This window comes from Macrotis lagotis, chromosome 1 (assembly GCF_037893015.1).
Source record: "Macrotis lagotis isolate mMagLag1 chromosome 1, bilby.v1.9.chrom.fasta, whole genome shotgun sequence".
NCBI classification, from domain to species: Eukaryota; Metazoa; Chordata; class Mammalia; order Peramelemorphia; family Peramelidae; genus Macrotis; species Macrotis lagotis.
Window position 1 is genome coordinate 846,205,818 of NC_133658.1, and position 18,187 is coordinate 846,224,004.

At 37.3% G+C, this 18,187-nt stretch overlaps 1 pseudogene; it reads right to left on the reverse strand.

The window, feature by feature from the left end:
- Positions 1–1,305: 1,305 nt before the first annotated feature.
- Positions 1,306–18,187, reverse strand: part of LOC141508670 (protein arginine N-methyltransferase 1 pseudogene) — a 101,802-nt pseudogene continuing 84,920 nt past the window's right edge.

Sequence of the window (18,187 nt, forward strand, 5' to 3'; positions counted from 1 at the left end):
CTTTTATTAAATGACTACTATGTATTAGTTACTAAGCTAAGATATAAAGAAATGTAAAAAAGAGAAGTTTATCACTTCATATTTCCTGGTAGTCAATCTCTGACATTCTCAGGTTTCTTATACAGGCTCACTTATTTGAAAGATTTTCCCCTTATTTATAAGATGGGGAAGATTTGGTTAAGCAATAGTTTGTATGAAAAAGATCTGAGGGGGTTAATGGACCAAATGCTCCATATGAATCAACAATGTGATTGATATCAGCAATATCCAGAAATACTAATGACATCCAAGCACTCTTAATATATGTATAACAATGAGAATGAAAGAGATGATAGTTCCTTTGTTCTCTGCCCTTGTAAGACCACATTTTAAGAGAAACAAGCAGCTGAGATCTATGACACCCTGTGAGAATTCATGAACTAGAATTACAGAGGATGAGTAAGGAAAACTGGAAAGAATGCTTACTCTGAGGAGAACACAGATATATTGAAGTATTGCTGAATTGAAGGGTAGTAGCCATATGCAGGTGAATAGGTTGGTGAGGGGGACTGGAAGTCTTGACATAACAAGGAACATTTGAAAGAACTATGCCTGTTTTAATCTGGAAAGAGAGACAGGGGATACTATTGTTCTCTGCATGTATTTGAAAGACTGTCATGTGAAAGAGGAATTATACTTATTTCTACTTGGTTCCAGAGAGCAGAATTTGGAGCTGGGGGGAAGGGTTCTCCTTACTGTAATTTAATCTCCATGTAACTGCCAAAGGGATTTCCTAAAACACTGGCCTATGTCACTTCTTTAATCAATAAATCTCAACAATTCCCTTACATCTAGAATAAAATATCGACTCTTATGAGTAGCATTTGAAATTCTACACAACCTAATCTCAGCTTACTTTTCCAGGTTTATTATTCCCCTTTATATACTCTAATGACCAGCTAAGGTGAAGTTCTTGCTGTTTCTCACTCATTGTTATTCCATTTCTCATCCCTGAGTTCTTTTTCATCTATAAAAATGTTGCTTTCCTCAATGTAAGCTCCTTGGGGTCTAGAGTTGGCAGATTGCTTTACTTTTGTCTTTGTAGCTTCTTTTATCTTTCTTGGAATGCCCAGAGTTTATCCTACTGCCTGGAAAACAATTGGCACTAAATAAATGCTTGCTGAATTATAGATCATAATAAATGCTTAAGAAATCTTTCATGGATTGAAATTTCAAGGAATCAGAATTTGCTTCTATGTAAGATTTAACTTACAACGAAGCAAATTCTGATTCCTAACAATTCCTAACAATTAGAGCCCAGTAAAATGGGCTGCCTTGGAAGGCAGTGAGTCTCTCATCATTATATACATCAGGTATGCATGACAACTATTTGGAAACAGGGAATTTCTCCATCAGCTAAGTATTGAACTAGATGGCCTTGAGATCTCTTCTAAGATTCTAAGAATTTCAGGTATTCCTTTCTTTTGTCTCTGAAGCTCTTCCTATCCTTATGTAACTCTTCTTTAATCTATTCCTTACTTCCTAGCATTTCTTGCATTCACAGAGACAAAATGTTTTAGAGACAGTAGCATTCACAGTCTACTCCTTCCCTTCTTACCTCTGGGAAGAGGTAGTCTTCTGTCTTCCTGGCCTAGGATAATTTTCCCTACATTCTCAAGGACAGCTTATTTCCAACCCTGTATCACTAGGAGTCAGAACTGCTTGGGCAATGCAACTGTGGAGCTCATTCAATCCTTCATTTTACTAAGAATACAAGTAGGGAACTATAATGTTGGGAAGATTCTGTCCTTTTGAAGCAAGTACTCAAGCACCTTCCCTTTATTTTTTTTCCAACAGCTGATGATTTATTGTCATGAATGCAACCATATAAAAACATAAGTTATGATAAAAACACAGTCATGATGTTGCCCCTGGGCTCCTCACTCACCCATGGGAGGGAGCAGGGCTTGGGGATGGAGGACAGAGGACAGGGGAAGGGGCTAGAGGGGACCTCAAACAATCAAGCTGGCCCCCTCGGCCCCCAGGAGGGTGCCTGGCTCCCTGGGGTGTGTGGGCTGGCTGAGGCAGGAGACCTGGCCCAGGGAGGGTAGGGCCATGAGGGAGGGGCCCAGGGTGGTGTCCCCAAGGGGCCAGGTCTTGACATCCAGTAGTCCATGGAGCAGGAGAGTTCACACAACTGGCCTTTGAAGGCCAGGTCGATGGTAAAGTCCAGGTCTCAGTTGTTCTTGGCATTGGGCTGCATGCCAATGGTGCCAAAGATCTCCTTGCCCATCTTCAGTGTGAGGTAATCCTCCATGCTTCTGGTGTGTGTAAGGGGACTGGGGGCTTGTGGAGAAGCCTGTGTGCTTGTGGCAGCGATGAACTTGATGTTGAAGTACATGACCCTCTAAAAAGTGGACATAGTCATTCCGTTTCACTTGCAGGCAGAAGGGGGAGGTGAAGGTAGGTCATCCATGTGCACTGTGTAGATAGATGTCCACCTCCTTGATGAAGCAGGAGTTGGTCACCAGTTGTTTGGGGTCAACCATGTCCATGAGGGGCTCCTTGATAGACACATCCTTGATCTGGGACATATCAAAGCCGTAGGTGTTCTTCCACCAGTGAATCTTGTAGTCCCTGTACTGCTGGTCCTTGATGGCTGTCACATACAGGGACCAGCCACTTGTCTCCACATGGAGAACAGAGCATGAACTCATAGAAGAGGCAGTAGCCTATCCACTTGCTGATGATCACATCCAGCTTGTCCATGGGTAGCTCTACCTCCTCCACCTTGATGATGGTCACCACGTGGCCCAGGCTGTTGGCCTTGACAATCTTGACAGCGTAGTTGGAGATGCTGAAACACTTGATCCCCATGACCTTGTGGGCTCCAGCCTTGGCCACAAACATGCAGAGGATGTCAATGCCTGGGCCCACATCCAGTACCACCTTGTTCTTGAACAAGTGCCAGTATATGGGTCCACACCTTGTCCTTGGGCATCTCCTCATGAATGCCAAAGTGCACATAGGACTGGAAGCAATAGTCCATGGATGTCATGCCCTTGGCTTTGGGCTTCTCACTGCTCTCAGGTTTGGTGAAGGACACCTCCATGGCATGGTTCATGGCCTCAGCTGCTGCTGCCATCTTCTTTCCCTCCAACTCACCCCTCCACCCCCAACTCTGCACCTTCCCTTTATAACAGTGTCTCTATTTAGCAAGCAAAAGAATCACTGGAGCTCCATGAGGAGGAAGGAGATGCTTTCTCTTTTACATTGGCACATTAATTCTGACATGGAGTCAGGGTGGAGGAGGGCAAGAAGAAGGAAGGAAGGACTGCATTTTCTCCAAGGAAATTGACCTGACTTCTCCTTTCCCATTCCCAAAGCTAATTTGGGCCACCTAAGAGAACATACATTTGGATGAATGACACATTCTCATACATCTCCTGATATAGCAGCTAGATGATAAACCAAATTGGAAATCAGACCAATGGGGAGAAAACCCATAAAATTGATAGCCTAGAAATGGAGAAACCAGCATTGGCAGGGACTGCAAAGTTTAATGAGAAAAGAGATGGGGAGAGGTGTGGGAGTATGCTGGAAGAGAAACAAGAGAGATATGGAGTAAAATCATAGAATGCTGAAGCTGGAAAGGCCCTCAATGGTTATTAAGTCCAAGGCCTACCTGAAAAGAAATTCTTTTTAAAGTAATGCCAGCCAAAGGGTCATCCTGCTCTGTTTGATTATGACCACTGATGGGGAACTCAGTCTTTGATTAACAGTCCATTCTTATTTTGAACAGCTCTCATTGTTGGAAAAATTTTATTTTATGTCAAAATCTGCCTGTCACTAAAGCAATCAGAAAGCATGAAATCTCATAATGGGTTGGAATGGGAAATGTCTAGATTTAAAATCAGAAGATGTGGGTTTGTTACCATTGGTCTAGTAGATGTCTCAGTGAATAGCACACCAGACCTGGAGTTAGGAAGACCTGAGTTCAAATCCAGACTCAGACTCTTACTAACTGTGCCACCCTGGACAAGTTATTCAACCTGCCTCATCTTCAAGTTCTTCATCTGTAAAAATGGGGATTATGATAGAACCTCCCTTCCAAGGTTGACATGATAAAATGATATATTTGTAAATCATTTAGCAAACCTTAAAACATTATTTAAATTTTATTTGCTATTGCTACTACTATGAATATTATTGTTTTTAGTGATGATGATGGTGTTGTTACTAGCTATATGAACTTGGGTAAGTCAACTTAACATATATACATCTCAATTTCAACATCTATAAAATGCAAGATTTAGACTAGTTAACTCTAAGTTCCCTTCCAACTCTAAATCTTTGATGGTAGGAATTGAATTTCAGAGATGGAAAGAAACTGAAAGGCTCCTTTGTCTAATCCACACATGAGCAGAGATCCTCTAATTTTTAAGGATCTTTGAATACCTTCAGTCAGGGGGAGTTTACTCCTTAAGTAGTCCATTACACTTGTTGCATTCTCTTAATTATCAGTTACTCTTGTTATAATGCATGAATGAGTAACAGAAAAAGTTAATAATAGGTTAGTAGTGATGATTTTAGCAGCCAAGAGACAGTCCTAAGGACACTATGCAGGTCTTTGAAGTCAGCAGCCCTACTCTGTTGAGAAACTAAGGATGAAAAACTGAAGAACTTTTACAGGTTCATTTGGTTATCCTGAGATTTTTCTGGTTCTCAAATTGGCTGCTGCTCTTGGGACTGTATCTCCTTTAATGCCTAAGATCATGAGCTTTGCTGGGCACTTCAATAAATGTTGCCCAATTCTACTGGTAGGCTGGTAGGCACTCCTCCTGACCCACATCTCTATCAACCCAATGACTGTTTTCTGACTCTGCATTTTGATCCCCCAGCTTTCCCACAGAGGTTCTAGTTCTGCCCTCTGTGGCTAAGAATAGTGAGTCACATTCTTTTTTTGAGAGACAACATGGTTATGTGTCTTCAAGGCCAAACTGTGGAGTCTCTGATGCATACTGCTAGGTGTCCATGTCTCATTACTATCTGGTGGTTGGCTCTGGTTTTCTCTGTTTTTGTCCCATAACCATTCACAGGGGTTGAAGCTTCAGCTTCTCTTTGGACTGAAAGGAGCACCAGGTTTTGGGGGACTCCAAATACAGGTTAAAAGCAAAGGTCTTTTAAAAAAGGAGATATACAAATTGCATATAACAAATTTGTAGTTTCATTATTTCATGAATTAAAAATTAAATTAGATTAAAAAATAAATAATGGGTAATGAATTTAGAAAGGTACAGTAGGTTTGATATAGATATAGAAATATAGAGTTTGACAAATTTTCATCTGGTTTTGGGGTCAGTGGGCTTTGTCTTGGAAAGCCTTCCATACAATGATTGCTGGTCCCCAGCGTGGTAAGCAGTCCTTTCTTGGCAAAAGCTCTCCTTTTACAATGAATACCTGTTTCTACATTCCTTGGCAGTCATTCCACTTATCATTTTTCCCTTCTGTATCAACTACCAGACCTCTGCAGGAACCTAGGTGAACAGCAATGATCTCCAGGCTCCATACTCCCAACCACTGCTCACAATCTCCAGGTGACAATCCGAGGCAGTCAGACACAAGAGGAAAGCTGAAAATTGACAGGTCTAGGGGGTCCCACAGGACAAAAACAGAAACACTAGGATGCCAATAGAAGGCATTGAAATGAATTGGACTAAAGAGGGTGTTTGGTAAAGCACATCTGCCTTGGCTTCTATCCAATGGTATTGAGTTATCAACACATACCTCAAAAGAACTCTAGGTAATATATAGTTCTATAATATCATCAGATTGAACTCCAGGTGGTCAATATCATAGGATTTCCAAATGAAAGGAAACTTAGCTTTTATTTTGCAAAAGAAGAAACTAAGACCCAGAAAGTCATCAAGTTTTTCCAGGAATTAAGTGGCAGAATTAGGATTCCAACTTATATTTTTGTTAGTCATCACCATTGTTCTTTGCATGACATTTTCTGCCTCTAATCTTGATCCCCAATAAAAAGCAAGATATTCAACATAGTTCTGATTGATAAGCATTTGTTGAGTTTACTATGTAATGGATGCTGTCCTAAGTACTAGGGATACAAAGAAATGAGTGAAAACAAGTCTAAATTTCAGATTAAGAACTTTCCCTTCTGTGTTAAGTCACATGAACAGCATAATCACAAATGGTAATTAAAAGGGGAAACAAGGGTGATATAAGGAGAGCTAACTTATGGAAGGAAAGGACAGGAATTACTTGGCCACTATTGCTGAGTCAGTCATCAGTAAGAATTTATTAAGTTCCTACTATGTCCCAGGTAATGTGTTAAATGCCAGGGATACAAAGAAAAGTTATCTATCTCTGCCCTCAAGGAACTCCCATTCAAATAGTGTATTAGCATGAATATAATATTAAACATATAAGACATATACAGTGTGAATGAAAGTAACTACAGAGAGATGGCACTAGCAATGCAAGGTTACCTAGGTTACCAGTTAATAACAAATATTTATATAGTCTTTGAAATAGTTGACAGCATACAACAGAGAGTGTCTGATGTGAGGAAGACTCATCTTCCTGAGTTCAAATATGACCTCAGATACTTACCAGCTGTGTGAACATGGGCAAGTCACTCAACTTTGTTTGTCTTGGTTTCCTTATATGTAATATAAACTGTAGAAGGAAATAGCACAAGCCACTTCCATATCTTTGCTAAGAAAATCCCAAATGGAATCAAAAAGAGTCAGACATGACTGAAAGACTGAACAATGAGCAAAAATATACAAACAGGTTTATACATATTATCTCATATTCTCATAACATATCCTCACAACAACCCTTTAAAGTAAATGGTACTGTTATCCTCATTTTACAGATGAGGAAACTAAGACTAAGAGAGGTTTAGTGATATGTCCAAGGGCTTCAAAACCATTTTGCATGATCCCAGGTACAATAGTTTATTCACTAAACCACATTGTCTCTGCACAGCAGATCATTAGAAGTCTAGGATCCTAAAGAAGTCATTCTTTGATGGAAGATTTGATGGGTTTTGTAACAGAAGTTGTTTCAGGTGAGAAACCTTGGTTCTCATCGTTTCAGTTTTACCCCACAATAGGTCCTCCCCAAAGTAGACATTTGGTCTGGAATGTTCAACCTCATTGCAATTAGTGTAATTTTCAATGGGAGTGTATCTTCCAACTCCTTACTCAGTTCTCTTGAATCAGGCTGATTGATATTTTGACATTAAGAAACCACCCTTATTTCTGCCCTCTTCTTCCCCTTCCTGAATGATCTTCTCTAGAAAATAGAGGGTACAACATTCAGGAAGAATGTTTCAACTGATGTTTCAACTGAAGCTTATAGATGACCTTAAGCTATCAAAGATGAAACCTAGCAGAGCATAAATTCAGGAAAGTTGAACAAATCTGGAAAAGATTTTGAGTACAGTACAAGAAACAGACTTGATGTGTCTGGTGTGAAAGGATGAGTATAATTAAGGGCAAAAGGCTCATCATCAGGTTGGCTACAGGATGATTCCACAATAGCAACTAATAAAGACCATTAACAAAGATACAGCTTTTCATATTTGTAAAAGGAGGATGCTGACAAAATTATAGACCATTGAACACTGATGTGTGCATACATCTCTCTCTCTCTCTCTCTCTCTCTCTCTCTCTCTCTCTATATATATATATATATATATATATATATATATACATATACATATACACATCAGTCCAGTAAGTCCAGTAAGTAGATAAGTATATATGAGTATATGCACACATATACTTCTGCATGTAAATTAATCTTCCTAAGTACCTAACTCATAAATTCCATCTACCTAGTCTTTCTAAGCAAGCAGGAAGTATTCAGGAACTCCATGAGATCATAAGAATGGAAAGATGAGCTTTTCATGCCCCTCTCCAAACCCATTCTTTGTTTATTACATCATAAACCTTTCACCCAGGCGGTTCATCACTGCACAGACTGCAGATGGCACACTGGCAGCACCAATTTCTTTATGCAAAGGTCAGTACCTTGTTCGAAGATTCCCCTGCTCTGGTACTCCATCAAACACTGACAACACATCAAAGTCCTCTTCTAGTGCAAAAGAGTGGAACACAAGCTGTATCCTATTCTGTTCCTCAGCTGTGATGATCCACGTACAGTTGGCATAGTTGGGATAACCATACGGGAATCCAGGACTCTCAACTGTTCCATTGGGGCCTTGCAAATTGAATGTGCAGTTCTGACCTAGAAAAGGAGAAAAAAAGATATGGTTAGACAAATACTGGTGACCTAGAGGATACTTTGGAGCTTAGAGTTGGAATATGTGTTCAAATCCTGCTTCTGGCATTTACCAGCCCTATTATTCTAAGCAAGTCCTTTGACTTCTCAGACTCAAGTAACATGCCAGGATTTAGTCATAAAATTTCTAAAGAATTAAAATACTGGTTATCCATAGAGCATGTCTAGTAGACACAGGTAATGAATTTTTTACCAATGAATACATATCCAACAGGAGTAGAAGAGATAATTAGAAAACTATAGAACAAAATAAAAGAGATGTGCTAGACACATAGCCAGGGTAAGAGACAGCAGATGGTTAGGTTATGTTAAAAACTGGAGTGCAATGGTCTAGATGAAAGCCCTAATAGATCTCTTTCATCCCTTCCCCCCACAGAAGATTTATGAGGGCATGGGTGAGAAACCTTTAGGATGAAAAAACATGGATTGGATGGCATTGCTTCACTGGAAAGAATTCATACATCAGTGAGATCAAAGATCCTTTGAAATCTTGAGTTATAAAAAAATTTCTGACATCACTTTATTTTCTAGGGACATTATCTCTCTTTCTGTACTTGGTTGTAGAAAGAAATCCCAGATGATTAGATACCAGTGTTCATGGACTATAGTAATTGAGATTTCTCTACAAACCAAGTGCTACCATATATTACAGAGATTGTGATCTGCTCATTGCTAAAGGCTAAAGGAGGCAAAGATGAAGAAGACAGTCCTTGTTCTCAGGGAGTTTATAGTCTAGTGATGACATGTACAAAAATACAAAATAGAATACCATTTTTAAGAAAAGTATTAATTACCTCCTGTGTACAAAAAGGTTCATCAAAAATGGATAAGGCTTTGTTCAGTTAAATGGCATTAATGAAGATACATTATTATCTACCTCCTAAGATCCAAGGATTCCTTCCATATGACTTGCAGCTGAAATCTGTTTTCTTCTATCAGAATGTGAGCTTCAGGAGATCAGAGTCTGTCTATTTTTCTATTTGTATCTCTAACATTTAGTACAATGTTTTTCACATATTAAATTTCTAATGAATACTTATTCATTCATTCAAATTACAAAGGAGAAATCTACACAAGGTACAAGGAGATCTGAGGAGGATGAGATGACTTCTGGCTTGGAATATCAGATGAGACAGTAATTGCTTCTAGTTGAGAAGTCAAGGAAGGTTTATAAAGGAGATAGCATTTGACTAAACCTTTGGAGGATCAACAATATTTCAATAGGCTTAGACAAGGGAGGTTATTTCTGGCAGATGAGGTGCAGAGGCAGGAAAATGTTGAATCTATTTGAAGAACACACAAGAATCTCAAATTGACTGAAGCATATGATAAATGTGGACAGAGAATGTGAGATGATGCTGCTTCAAGAGAGTCTTGAATGATACAATAAGTCCTTTTTTGTTGATAATGGAGAACCAGTGAAAGTTTGTAAACAGTTATGTATTAAGAAGAATAATTTTTCATTGATGTGATCCAGATGGCTCTTGAGGAGAAAGTGAGACAGGTGCCTTAACACAGCACCCTCTCACTCAAATTCAATTCATGGACTTGCCATGGCATTACCTCCCTGATATTGTGGGCTTCTTCAAAAATGAAGAACAAGACATTATAATTATTATAAATTGAAGGTAAGGGGTGGCTAGGTAGCACAGTGGATAGAGCACCATCCCTGGAATCAGGAGTACCAGAATTCAAATCTGGCCTCAGACACTTATTACCTAGCTGTGTGGCCTTGGGCAAGCCACTTAACCCCATTGCCCTGCAAAAAATAAACAAACAAACAAACAAATAAATGAATAAATAAATAAATAAATGAACAAACAGATAGATAGATAGATAGAGAGAGAGAGAGAGAGAGAGAGAGAGAGAGAGATAAATGAATAAATTGAAGGTAAGGAGAAGGTTAGGAAATCACAGTATTAGTCAAAGTGAGAAGTAGTAAGGACCTATACTAGGGTAGTAAGAATGGGAATAGAAAGAATGGATGAATATGAGAGAACTGGCAGTAGATATCTCATTGGCCATAGGAATATTAAGGACTGGAAATTTGGAGTCTGCTTGACTAATTGATTTTTCCTCCCCAATTCTCTCACTTCACACTTTTTTTGGGGGGGGGTTATAAGGCAATGGGGTTAAGTGACTTCCCCAAGGTCACATGGCTAGATAATTATTAAGTATCTGAGACCAGATTTGAACTCAGGTCCTCCTGACTCCAGGGCTGGTGCTCTATTCACTGTGCTACCTAGTTGCCCCCCCCCCCCCATATCTTCTTTCTGTTCCCACTCTCAATATCCTTCACAAAGACAATCAAGTCAGAAAGAGTTTTAGCCTAAACTTGATGGGTTCCATTTTGAATTCAAAGATTTTGAGATAAAAATTTTCAAGCAGAGATACTCTGTAGTCAATAAGAACCACACACTTGAAATTCAGAAGAGAGGTCTCATTTTATATGCATGTATATATATATATATATATATATATGTATGTATATATATATACATACATATATATATATATATATATATATGAATCTACTTAGACGTGCCAGTTAAAATTCTAGAAAAGAATGAGATCTCCAAGGGAGATGTAGAGAAATGAAGGCAGAAGGCTGAGGGTAGAAGCTTCATGAATTCTTGCATTAAGAAAATATGAACAAAAGCCAGTGGAAGATAATGAGTAATGAGAGAGGTGGGAGGAAAACCAGAGGAAAGCAATTGATCAATCAAAAATCCTTTCTTTAAGTCAATATTATGAATATTATGTGCCAGAAGGTGCACTATGTCTTGGGGCTATAAACAGAAAACAGAACCAGTTCCTGCCCTCAATACACTTACATTCCAACAGGTGGGACAACTTTTACATAAATAAACATATAAAGACTATTTACAAAATGAATACAAGATAGTTTTTGAAGAAAGGTATAGACAACTCAAAAATATATCCAATCAAGAGCAGAATATCAAGAACAAAATGCTAGTCAAGAGAACTGAATGATTTGGAGAAAGCAAGGAAGAATACTAAAAAAGACCAGGGAATTTCACAGGCAGGAGCACAGGCAGGACCTTGAACAGTGCAGTTTCAGTAGGGCTGGTATACAGAGGAAAACAGATGTGACTAGGAGGACTGGATGTGAGACAATCAGGGTTAAGTGGTTTGCCCAAAGTCACACAGCAAGTATCAAATGTCTGAGTCTGGATTTCACACAAACATAACATACACACACACACACACACACACACACACACACACACACACTTTTGCTCGGAGTCTTGTGACTTTGATCAAGAAGGAGTTCAATGGAAAATGGTGGAGAAAAAAAAAATATATATATATATATATATATATATATATATATATATATCTTCCAAGCAAGAAATCACAGAAAATATCCTATGTAAAGCAAGAAGAATATCAGTGTAGAAGACCAGTAATTCAAAGGAGATAATATCTAAGAAGCAAGACAGCAATAAACTCACAGCCTCAGATGTGTATACCCAATTGCACAATGCACTGGTAATAAACAGGCTTGAGCTAACGATTTTAATGCAAGCAGACACATTTGACTTCAGAGCTACCACTGAAACTTTATAGGATGGGACTTGTGACTAGAATATGGTTATGAAAACTTATACTTTATTCAAAAGGAACAAAACAGATTAAAGGAGAGATAGAGTAGCATTATATATTAAGGAGATATGTGAATGTAAGGAAATAAAGTAACTGGAAGTGTAGCAAGTTTTTGGTTGAGGAAAAATACCAAGAGATAGAGAAGCAACATTGTCAAGGAAGTATAATATAGACCACTTGGACAGAAGGAGGAAAAAGAGGCATTCAGGGAAGATTTCAACAACCTGTCAGGAAGGTACAATGGAAGAGGCATGGGAGATTCAATCACCTAGACACCAGCTTAACTTTTCTTTATGCCAAAGCAGAGAAGCTAATAAATTCCTGAAATGTCTTGACATGATCATTTCATTATTGAAGAATTGGAGGAAGCAACAGGGGAAATCTCTATTCTGGATCTGATTTTGGCCAAAAAAGAAAAAGAAAAAAAAGAAATAAAGAAAAGAAAAGAATACAATAGAATACAATAGAAAAGAAAAGAAAAGAAAAAAATCTACCAATAAAAGTGATGGGATCCTTGGAAAGATGGGGCAAATACTTCTTAAATTCATAACACAGAAGAAATAGAAAGTTGGCCAGACTCTGATGTGCATTTTAGAGGTTTCAGAAGGATGTGCATTTTAGAGGTTTCAGAAGAATAAGTGGTATCATAGGAGTACCATTTTAGAATAGGAAGGGACCAAAGAGGTCATTAAATCTAATCTGATTTTACAGAAAAGAAAAGTGTGGCTGAGAAAAGTAAGACTCAACTAGGATCATATAGCCACTGATGAGAATCTCAGATGATCATCTGACCTAAGTCTTACTGAATCCAAGCCCAGCACTCTATCCACCATGTAATACCCTAGAATCCCCTTAGTTTGAACTCTCAAAGAAAAAAATTCAGAAGACAAAACTTACAAATGATTCAGATACAGAAGACAATGAAATATTAACTAAAAAGACAAATGTGACTGAACAAGGAACTTAGGGTGGGTGGGTGAGAATAAAGAAGACAAACAAAAGATAGAAATAAGGGACAGACAGCTAAGGAAGAAACACGATGTTCTGTAAGAATACTAGGAGGAAGATTAAATCTCAAGATAAATTGAGGCTAGAGATGGATGCTAAGGACAACCAAAGGGGTTTTTTCTTAAATATGTGGGAATGGAGGAGGAGGAATATCAGAGAAGGACACATGCTTGAGGAAGATGAGATAGTGGAGAGAAAGTTTTTATTTTGCTTCTGTGAAATCTTTTCTACCAAAGAACATGAATTTTGTAATATGAAGGAAAGGTAGAATAAACAGTTAGGTAGTATAGTGGCTATAGCACTTTACTTGGAATTAGGAAGACCTGAATTTGAATCTTCCTTATGACTAGGTGTGACCCAAGCAAGTCATTTAAAATCACTCAGCTTCAATTTCTTCATCTATAAAATAGAAATAATAAAAAGTGTTTATTTCAAATGGTTGTTCTGAGGATCAAATGAGATAATATACATTTATCATATAATACATTCATATATAATATACATATATACACCTTAAATTACTATATAAATGTTGGATATTTTTAATACTAACAAAATAATAACTAACATTGATATAATACCTACCATGTGCCAAGCCCTGGATTAAGTGCTTTAAAATAGTATCTTATTTGATCCTCATAACAACCTTGGGAGGTAGATGCCCCATTTTACAAATGAGGAAACCGAGGCGAGCAGTGTTAAGTGATTTGTCTAGAGTCACAGAGTTGTAAGGGTTTGAGGTCTGATTTGAATTCAGGTCTCCCTCACTCCAGAATTAACAAGGGTATATCAATAATTGTTTAACCTAAATAGGTAAAGAGAGAGTAAGAGAACACAAAGCTACCCTTCATAAAGTGACAATGACTTTATGAATTAAGTCCCAGGATAATGAGAGACCTGGAAAATGGGTCTGCTAAATCAATTTTCTTTCAAAAGTCATGTAAAATATTAGAAGGGTTGAGGGGGTACTAGCAAATGATCAAATGCCTCCATTTCTGGAAAGGGGAACTAGGGAAATTCTACTAACTTTAGACTTGGGTGAATTTGACTTCAGTTCCTAGGAAATGTCTATGTAATGCATTATTAAAGACCAGTTTGTGTGTGTTTTATTTTGGTTTTTTTGAGGGTTTTTTTTTTTTTTAGATTTTTCAAGGCAATGGGGTTAAGTGGCTTGCCCAAGGCTACACAGCTAAGGTAATTATTAAGTGTCTGAGGCTGGATTTGAACCCAGGTACTCCTGAGTCCAAGGCCAGTGCTTTATCCACTGCGCCACCTAGCCACCCCTTTGTGTTCATTTTAAATAAGAATTGGTGATCACTAATAGTTTTGGCTTCATCAAAAACAAATCAGATTATTTAATTTTCTTTTTCTTTTCTTTCTTTCTTTTTTTTTTTTTTGTCAGGGTCACCAGACAACTAGATCAGGGGAATGCCAACAACATTATTACTGACTTTCTATAAAACACTCGACAAAATCTCTCCTACTCTCTTTGCATTCAAGACAGAAGCATGAGGGAAATAATAGTAGAGTTAAATAACTTCAATTGAAATTGCTATTTCAAAGTGTAAGTCATTCTACAGTGAAATCACCTAGGTATCTCTGTCTCTGAGCCTCAGATGTTCATTGTTTTCACTGCTATAAAAATATTTGTTGCTGAAATGCTTTATCAGCTTTGTAGATGATACAGAGTTGGGACCTAACTCATGATGTGCTAGAATCAAGATTCAAACTTATCTCCTTGAACTAATTTCTAAAATATACAGAGAATTGAGTCAAAGTTGAAATAATATAAATCACTCTCCAATTAATAAATGGTCAAGGGATATGACTAGTCAGTTTTCAGATAAATTAAAGTTATGTATAGTCATATGAAAAAATTCTCCAAATCATAATTGATTAGAAAAATGCAAATTAAAACAACTCTGAGGTATCACCTTATACCTATCAGATTAGTTAAAATGACAGAAAAGGAAAATGAACAATGTTGGAAAGTTGGTGAGAAAACTGGAACACTAATGCATCATTGGTGGAGTTGTGAACTGATTCAACCATTCTAGAGAGTAATGTGAGACTATGCCCAAAGAGCAATAAAATTGTGTATATTGTTTGATCCAGCATTAATAATATTAGCTCTATATTCCAAAGAGATCCTTAAAAAAGGAAGAAAAAAGAGCTGCATGTACAAAAATATTTATGGCAACTCTTTTTTAGTGGCAAAGAATTGGAGGGAATTCCCATCAATTGGGAAATGGATGAATAAGTTATGGTATATGAATGTGAAAGAGCATTCTAATCCTTTAAGAAATTATTAGCTGCAATATAATAAAAATGACAATTATGCCTAAGTTAAACTACTTATTTAGTGCCCTACCAATCAAAATTCCAAAAAATTACTTTAATGAGTTAGAAAAATTGTAACTAAATTCATATGGAGAAATAGTCAAGAATTTACAGGAATTTAATAGAAAAAAGTGCAAAAAGAAGGTGGATTAGCCCTACCAAATATGAAATTATATTATAAAGCATCAGTCCTCAAAACTGTTTGATATTGACTAAAAAATAAAGTGGTGGATCAGTGGAATAGACTAGGTGCAAAAGAGATAGCAGGAAATGATTATAGTAATCTGCTGTTTGATAAACCCAGAGTCCAGCTTTCTTTGATAAAAATTGTAGGGAAAATTGGAAGTTAGTATGGCAGAAACTTGGATTTGACCAACACCTCACACCCTATACCAAGATAAGATCAAAATGGGTACAGAATTTAGACATAAAAGACAATATTATAAGCAAACTAGAAGATCAAGAATAATTTACCTGTCCGATCTATGGAAAGGGAAGCAGTTTATGACCAAGGAAGAGATGGAGAACATCATTAAAAACAAACTAGATAATTTTGATTACATTAAATTGAAAAGCTTTTATACAAACAAAACCACTGTAACCAAGATCAAAAGAAATATAGTAAATTGGAAAACAATTTTTACAGCTAGCATTTCTGATAAAGGACTCATTTCTAAAATATATAGAGAACTGAGTCAAATTTATAAAAAAAATAACAAGCCATTACACAATTGACAAATGGTCAAAGGATATGCAGAGGCAATTTACAGATGAGGAATCAAAGCAATCTATAGTCATATGAAATATTGCTCTAAATCTTTACTGATTAGAGAAATGGAAATTAAAGCATCTCTGAGGTACCAACTCACACCTCTCAGACTGACCAATATGACCAGAAAGGACAATGATCAATGTTGGGAGGGATGTGGGAAATATGGGACACTAATACACTGTCGGTGGAGCTGTGAACCCATCCAACCTTTCTGGAGAGAAATTTGGAATTATCCCCAAAGGACAATAAAAATGTGCATACCCTTTGATCAAGCAATACCATTCCTGGGTCTATACCCTGAAGAGATCATGGAAAAGGGCAAAAACATCACTTGTACAAAAATATTCATAGCAGCTCTTTGTGGTAGCAAAGAATTAGAAATTGGGTGAATGCCCATCAATTGGGGAATGGCTGAACAAATTGTTGTATATGTACATTATGGAACACTATTGTTCTATTAGAAACCAGGAGGGATGGGAATTCAGGGAAGCCTGGAAGGATTTGCTTGAAGTGATGCTGAGTGAGATGAGCAGAACCAGAAGAACATTGTACATCATTAACAGCAACATGGGAGTGATGATCAACCTTGATGGACTTGTTCATTCCATTAGTGCAACAATTCAGGACAATTGCTATCTGCAATGGAGAATACCATCTGTATCCAGAGAAAGAATTGTGGAGTTTGAACAAAGTCCAAAGAGTATAATCTCTTATATAAAAAAAAAAGATTATCTTATTATGTAATTTTGCTATCTCTTATACTTTACTTTTTCCTTGAGGATATGATTTCTCTCTCAACATATTCAATTTGGATCAATGTATAGCATGGAAACAATGTAAAGACTATCAAACTATCTTCTGTGAGGGGTGGGAGGGAAGGAAGCAAGATTAGGGGGAAAACTATAAAATTCAAAAAGAAATAAATTTTTGAAAAGAAATGATTAGCTGTATGGTTTTTCCCTCTTAGTTCTGATTCTTCTTTCACAATATGCCTAATATGGAAATATGTTAAACACGATTGTACATGTACAACTTATGTCAGATTACTACTCACTGCCATTGGGACAGGGAAGAAAGGGAGGGTGGAAAATGTGGAACTCAAAAGCTTGCAAAAGAATGAATGTTGAAAATTATTTTACACATAATTGGAAAAATAAAAAATAGTAAGTTTTAAAAAGTCATCTCCATGAGTTTAAAGAATGAGCCATATTTTGAAAAGATAAATGTCAAATTGTTGGGATCAAAAAATAAATGTCATAAGTAAAACATGGGAAAGGCAACAGTTCAAAGGGCAAGATCTGGTAAATTTAGTAGGTTTTTACATATGCTTAATTTAGGAGTTTGGGACAGCTAGGTGGTGTAGTGGATAAAGAACAGGACCTGGAAAACCAGATACTTAGTAGCTGTGTGGCCCTGGACAAGTTATGTAACTCTGTTTGCCTCAGTTTCTTCATCTGTAAAACAAGCAGGAGAAGATGGCAAACCACTTTAATATCTTTACCAAGAAAACCCCAAATGGGGGTCACAAAGAGTTGACCACAACCGAAAAATGATTAACAGCAAAAATAGGAGTCCTAGGTATAAATGAATCAAAAAAGTAATGTGATCTTAAGATGCGTTAAGACAGTTATGGTGTCCAAGACATTATTCAAGGGATGGTCTTCCCTGGTCAGACTATAATGGAAATATTGGGTTCACTTCCAAAAACCACACAAGAAAAGAGCACTGACACAATAGAAGGCACCAGAGGAGGAGGAGGAGATAGAACAAAGAAAACTGGGATTAAAGCTCCAGCCATGAGTATTTCAGTAGGAGCAACTAGACAGGTTTACCTTAGAAAAAGAAAAGCTTGAGGCAGGATGAGACATAATACTTTCCTTCTAATGTTTTAAGGATAAAAGGAAAGAAAGAAGGCAAGAAATAAGCATTTAGCTGCCTACTATCTTTGTTAGTCTGTACTGATTTTGCTTTACAGATATTATCTCATTTGAGATTCATAACAACCCTTATTCTTATTTTACAGATGAATAAACTGAAGCAAGAGTTGAGTGACTTGCCCAGGATCCCATAGTTATTAAGTGACTGAGGTTAAATTTGAACTCAGATCTTCCTGAAACCAAGCCCAGTACT